Here is a 6,000-nt window from a genome sequence, read left to right as displayed (position 1 = left end):
ACCGTCTACCGAAAACACAGACACGGCGCACGAGGACGGCAACTAGGCAGGGCTCCACGACGACGACGACATCTTGATTCTTGACTTCTTATGAATTACGATCACCGATCAGTTGTTTAGGCCCAAGATATTTTTTCCTTTTTATTTTTAATCCAAATTAATTATTTGTATAGTATTCCAGACTTCTAGTACTTTGTACCCATATAGTTATATTTTTCTTCTAATTTAGGTGTTAGAATTTTAGAATGTTACCTAAGAAACATTTGTCATGGGTGAGAAAAGAAAACGAATATATTGCTTTTTTAATCTACATTATTCCTCAATAATTATCATATATCTATAAATATATTGCTTAATCTACATTGTTCCTCGATAATTATCAGACATGTTAAATTAAAAATATGCTATTGAATTTGCTTTCGTTTTGTAAGTAAAATTAGTGCCTATATATTATAAGATTTTATACATGGTGAAGAGAGCCGTTGCGACGAGATCGTCAGAGGGACCTTAAAATCCTAGGACCGGCACTGGTTCTGTTAGATTGGGTGATGACAATCCACGTGATATTGTTGTATTGGATCCGTTCAATTAGAACTTTTACTGATGTGAGGCATATTCTAGACATGAGTAAGAATCTTATTTCTCCAAGTACTCTTGATGGTAAAGGATACAAGTACATCGGTGAGACGGAGTCTTAACGTTGCCAAAAGGTTCTCTTGTTGTTATGAAAGGTGATTTGAAATCTCTAAATTTGTATCATCTTCATTCTACTACAATTACAGGTGATGTTGTTGTCATTTATGATGCTACTAATCTTTGGCATATGTCTTGGACATATGAGTGAACAAGCATTGCATGAATTGTGCAAAAGAGGTCTTCTTGATGAATATAGCATTAGTAAGCTAAAGTTTTGTGAGCATTGTGTGTTTTGCCACACGGTGCTTCGGCCAGACCTCTCCCGACCGTTGGCAGCTGACCCACGGCCGCTTGTGCCTCACTGTCGGAGCCGTTGCTCCTGCTCGTGAGCCCGGCCGCTTGTGCTCATGAGCCCGGCTCATGCCATGGCCGCGCGGGAACTCCGGCCAGGCCTCTCCCCGACATCGATAGCCATGGCCCACGACCACTCGTGCCTTGCCGCCGCTCTAGCTCGTGAGCCCGGCCTCCCACACTGACACCATGACCAACCACGTGGAAGGCGCCCTAGCCCTCACATCGCACCGGGAGGAAGAAAGGAAGGAAGAAGATGACGAGTAGGACCCACACGTCAGTCACATGGAGATTGATAAAGGTAGAGGGGTATTTCGAGCAATACGAGAATACAGTTGACTACAGGTGGGCTGGAAGGTCTCGAAAAGTGCATAAAGTGGCATATTTTAGGCAACAGAAGAATTATAATGGTATTGTTCTGAATATGTAAATGGTAGTGGCGTATCTAAAAAATTATAATGATACTTAAAAAACCACTTTGCAATCTGCTCACAACTCACGAGGTTTGATTAAGGCCACGCGTACCCCAATGGTGTGGGATGCTCTTCAATGACACTCGAACCCGCTGGACCATCACCGTTACTCCGCCCACCCGCTGGCGCGTAGCCGCGCAGGCCCTGCCGGCCCTGGAAAGGGTCAGGGATCACACTGCTTCGCTTCGTTTTCTAACTATGTTTTTGAATTGAATGAAACAAAAAAAAACCAAGGCAGTCAAAGCATAGCAGAGGCTCTCCCCTGTTGGCTGCCGCAGTCCGCAAACCGCAGCTGCCACCTTGCAGCAGACCAACCAAGCCACTACTCGTACTGGGAGTAGTAAAGACTAGAGAGTCGAGACCAGGTCAGGTTGGGATTTTTATTTTTTTTTCATCCTTACCGATGGCATTCCTCCGTTTGCTATTTTTATATGCGCCCCTATACATTTGCTATTGTAAACACTAACCCTTCTATATTTTTTTATCATTTTTGCTGAGGTGGCACGCGCAGATGGGCACACCAGCATGGCAGGGAGCCTAGGAAGGCCGACAAAGTATGCGAAATGACCTATGTACCCCTGCTACTTCTCTCCCTCTAATCACTGACGCGTGGGCTCCACATGTCAGCTTCGTCTTCAACCCCCCGCCATCACCTGCTCAGCATTGGCGGTGACACGTACAGCGCCATCTTGTCCTCGACGGTGGCCCCACCGGGCACCGCGCAACTGGCCATGTCCGTCTCCATCATCAGGCGGTGTCGTGGTGGATAGGTCGTCGCTGCTGCGTCGTCGGATGGCGGGCAGGAGGACGGGTGGGTGGTATGCAGGGTGTTCAAGAAGGAGCACCACCATAGGGAGTCATCAGGCGAAGGTGGGGGCAGCAAGCACGGTAGTAACAACGAGCACGGGCACGGTGACGGCAAGGGTGCGGCTGCTGCTGCGGCTGCGGCAGCGGCGCACCAGCACCAGCACCACGGTGGGCTACAGTACTCCTCCAGCGACGACGCGCTAGACCAGATCCTACAGTACATGGGCAGGTCCTACAAGCAGGAGCACGAGCTGCTGTCGCCGCCACCGCCGCTGAGGCGGGCGACGTCTAGGTACCTCTGCCCCATCGAGACCTTTGTTGGGTGGGCATGGGTTCATGAAGCTGCCCCCGCTCGAGAGCCCATCCGCGGCCACAGCGGCGCTAACGACGTCGCTGTAGCACGCCGTCTTAGGCGACACCACCGTCGTAGCCAGGGTCGTCGTCGATGACCTCCTCAGCCTCCACCGCGCCGGCGGGATCGGGATCACGGACTAGGCCATGATGGACCGACTAGGGGCGTCGCACCTGAACAGGCAGGCACCCGACGACGTCGTGCTCGCCGCGGACCACCTCGGTAGCTGCTTCAACGATGCCACCGGCGCTGACGACGCCAGCCTCACCTTCTACTCCACCGCCGCCAACCGGCTGCTCGGCTCCGCCGCTGGCTCCAGCGGTGCTGGCAGCGACGACGACCTGTGGAGCTTCACGCTGTCCTCGGCTTCGGCAGCGGCGATGGCCGCCACGTCGATGACACCGCCTGATGATGGAGACGGATGTGGCCAGTTGCACGGTGCCCGGTGGGGCCACCGTCGAGGACGGGATGGCGCTGTACGTGCCGCCGCCGATGCTGAGCGGGTGATGCGGGGGGTTGAAGACGAAGCTGGCATGTGGGGCCCATGCATCAGCGATTGGAGGGAGAGAAGCAACAATGGTATATAGGTCATTTCGCATGCTTTGCATGCCTTCCTAGGCTCTCTGCCACGCTGGCATGCCACCTCAGTAAAAATGGCAAAAACATAGGAGAGTTACTGTTTACGATAGTAAATATGTAGGGACACCTATAAAGATGAGAAACGGAGGTGTGCCATCGGTAAAAATGGCAAAAAAAGTTAAAAACCCGGTCAGGTTCACGGCGTTCGCTGGCAGAAACAACCCGGTTTGGGCCCGTGGGTTTCCCGGTCTCGCTCGCCCCCCGCCCCTAGTTTTTAGGACCGGACCAGAGATCGAATCGGCGAGACTGTCGGTTCATTGGTCCAACCGTATAGAACCGGTTGAACCGCTGGTCCGATTGTATTGGACCGGACTAGTTGAACCGGTCACAAATACTATGAACCGGTGTATATATATATGCTATAATTAATAATTGGATTCATATATATATATATATATATAATGACATGTTAATTCAAAACATCAAGTGACTGATAACAATAACATAAGTTTCGCTTCATACATAGTTCATATTCATACATCATAGAAATAGTCGCGGGCTCATGGCTCACAGCAACACAACCATAGGTTCTTTAATACAGAATATCAAGTGCATGCTAACTGATAACACACCGACATGCTAAAAGTTCCAAACAAGTTCGTGCTAAAAAGATTACGAACACAATCAGAAAACATGGTAGCTAGATGGTACTCAATCAAAATTCACAGGATCCCATTCATCTCGTGGTGCAGCATAACAAGCACTTGATCCACCAACATCAAATGCCATACCATCAAAATCAAATAGATCTTCATCCCTTTGGGGCCTTTCCTGGTCCTGAATGTCCTGAATCTCGTCATTGTCTTCCATGGCATCAGCCTCAATAGCATTCAAGTCCAGCACCAATTCTATTTTTTCAACATAGACATGATGTTAAATAAGCAAAAAAAAAATTGGTATGTGAGTTGAATTTATTTCACAATTGACAAGAGACATTACCATCACTGCATCGTATACTTAGTGCGGATAGTTCACTGCGAAAGGCATTCAACTCTTCCGAGTTAAGGCGAGGTGGACTGTCTTCTAAGATCCAAGCTTCATTTCCCATTCCAATTTGTTCCAAACTTATTGGGTCATAATTTCTAGTCCTGATCTTGGACCTAATGTTCAAATAGTACACACTGACAATATTATTTTTAGGTTATAGAATAGGCTAGCAGCTAGCTATGCAAGTTTTAGTCTTTCAAGAGAAGGGGTACCTTTGACGCAGCCTCAGGTTACAATGAACATACACAATATCATTTAACCTTTGATGCTCTAATCTATTTCTTTTCTTGGAGTGCACATGTTCAAAGTAGCTCCAGCTCCTCTCACATCCAGAAGCACTACAAGTTTGGCTCAACACACGCAAGGCAAGCTTCTGCAAGTTTGGTGCGCTGCAGCCATAAGTTTCCCATCACTCATCTATGTGACAAACATAAGTTAGTAATATGCTTAAATGAACTGGAAAAGTAAGAACAACAATGTAGTGAATGAAGTTACCAGCAAGCATGCCCAAGCGATCATTTATAGCACTTGCACGCCCAAAATCACCTTCTGCATTCCTAAAAGTCTTCATTTCTTTTGTCAAAATATTTCTAAGGGCAACATCTTTGCCAGCATATCTCTCTATGACATCAAGAACTCCAGAAGTAGCGAACTTGTACTTCTCTCGTAGTTGAGGATTGTACTGGTTATTAGGATTGAACCAAAAGCCAGCAGCATGAAGATTCTTATCAAAGTGCTTATCCCACCGTGCATCCATGTATTCCAAGAAAGGCTTTACAAACTCTTTCTTTCGCTGAAATCTCTTTTCAATTTCATCTCTTGCAGCATGGAATCCTGCAAATAGATATCCCATTGCAGGTCTCTCATCACTGTCCACTATTCTTAGCACCCGAACTAGTGGCTCTGATAATTGTCAAACAATAGCACAGTTTTTCCAGAACTTTTGATCTAGCACAGCTCTAGTGAATTTTTTGGCTTTTGGTTCCTTATAATATGCACAGTTTGTCCACTCATTAGAGATAACCATTGCATGCAGATCAGCCTTGTGCTTATATATGCTTTGCAAAGCAATAAAATTAGTAGCAAAACGAGTTTGGGCTGGACGAAGAATCTCATGACCTTTAGTGAACTTCCTCATTAAATACAATGGGAAGCAATGGTTGTAGACATATTTTGTAATGATTGATGCATGAGCTACGGTGGTCTTCACTATATCCTCCTTACCAAAGTCATGCAATATCAAATTGACACAATGGGCAGCACAAGGGGACCAATAAATGGATGTGAACTCATCTTCTATCCTTCTACCAGCAGCAACCATGTTTGAGGCATTATCAGTGACAAAATGAACCATATTTTCAGGCCCAACAAAATGAACCACATCTTTGAATAATCTAAATAAGAAATCTGCAGTTTTGGAGCTATCAGTGGCATCGATTGACTTGAGAAAAACAGTACCTTTGGGACAATAGACCAAGAAGTTGATGAGGGTCCTTCTTTTTCTATCAGTCCACCCATCAGCCATAATAGTGCAACCAGTTTCCCTCCAAGTGCTGCGGAAACCATCAACAAAATTCCTAGTTTCCACAACTAATTTTGCAAGCAATGAACCACGCAGCTGATTAAAGTTTGACCCCTTGTATCCAGAACCATATGCACACACAGCATCAATCATGGGTTGGTAAAAAATGGAATTGCTTGCATTGAATGGAATAGTGGCATCACGGAACCATCTTGCCATGCACAAATCTGTCT

General features: G+C 46.5%; 2 pseudogenes; one reads left to right on the top strand and one right to left on the bottom strand.

The window, feature by feature from the left end:
- Window positions 1-2,023: 2,023 nt before the first annotated feature.
- Window positions 2,024-3,206, top strand: LOC136544071 (protein SOMBRERO-like; annotated as a pseudogene).
- A 703-nt stretch (window positions 3,207-3,909) lies between these two features.
- Window positions 3,910-5,920, bottom strand: LOC136544070 (uncharacterized; annotated as a pseudogene).
- Between the last annotated feature and the right edge of the window lie 80 nt (window positions 5,921-6,000).

The sequence above is a fragment of the Miscanthus floridulus genome, chromosome 3 (assembly GCF_019320115.1).
Source record: "Miscanthus floridulus cultivar M001 chromosome 3, ASM1932011v1, whole genome shotgun sequence".
NCBI classification, from domain to species: Eukaryota; Viridiplantae; Streptophyta; class Magnoliopsida; order Poales; family Poaceae; genus Miscanthus; species Miscanthus floridulus.
Note: the sequence above shows the minus strand (reverse complement) of the source record. Positions and strands in the feature narration are given on the sequence as shown.